Source organism: Sapajus apella, unplaced genomic scaffold (genome assembly GCF_009761245.1).
Source record: "Sapajus apella isolate SASKATOON/1434 unplaced genomic scaffold, GSC_monkey_1.0 scaffold37, whole genome shotgun sequence".
Taxonomy (NCBI): domain Eukaryota; kingdom Metazoa; phylum Chordata; class Mammalia; order Primates; family Cebidae; genus Sapajus; species Sapajus apella.
The window spans coordinates 17,153,038-17,153,339 of record NW_022436977.1 but is presented as its reverse complement, the minus strand read 5'-3'; positions in this window follow the sequence as shown (position 1 = coordinate 17,153,339).

Here is a 302-nt window from a genome sequence, read left to right as displayed (position 1 = left end):
AGTGTCGACTTGATTGGATTGAAGGATGCAAAGTATTGATCCTAGGTGTATCTGTGAGGGCATTGCCAAAGGAGATTAACATTTGAGTCAGTGAGCTGGGAAAGGAAGACCCACCCTTAATCTGGGTGAGCACCACCTAATCGGCTGCTAGCAAATATAAAGCAGGCAAAAAATCATGAAAAGGCTAGACCGGCTTAGTCTCCCAGACTACATTATTCTCAAGTGCTAGATACTTCCTGCCCTCGAACATCAAACTTAAAGTTCTTCAGCTTTGGGACTTGGACTGGCTTCTGTGCTTCTCA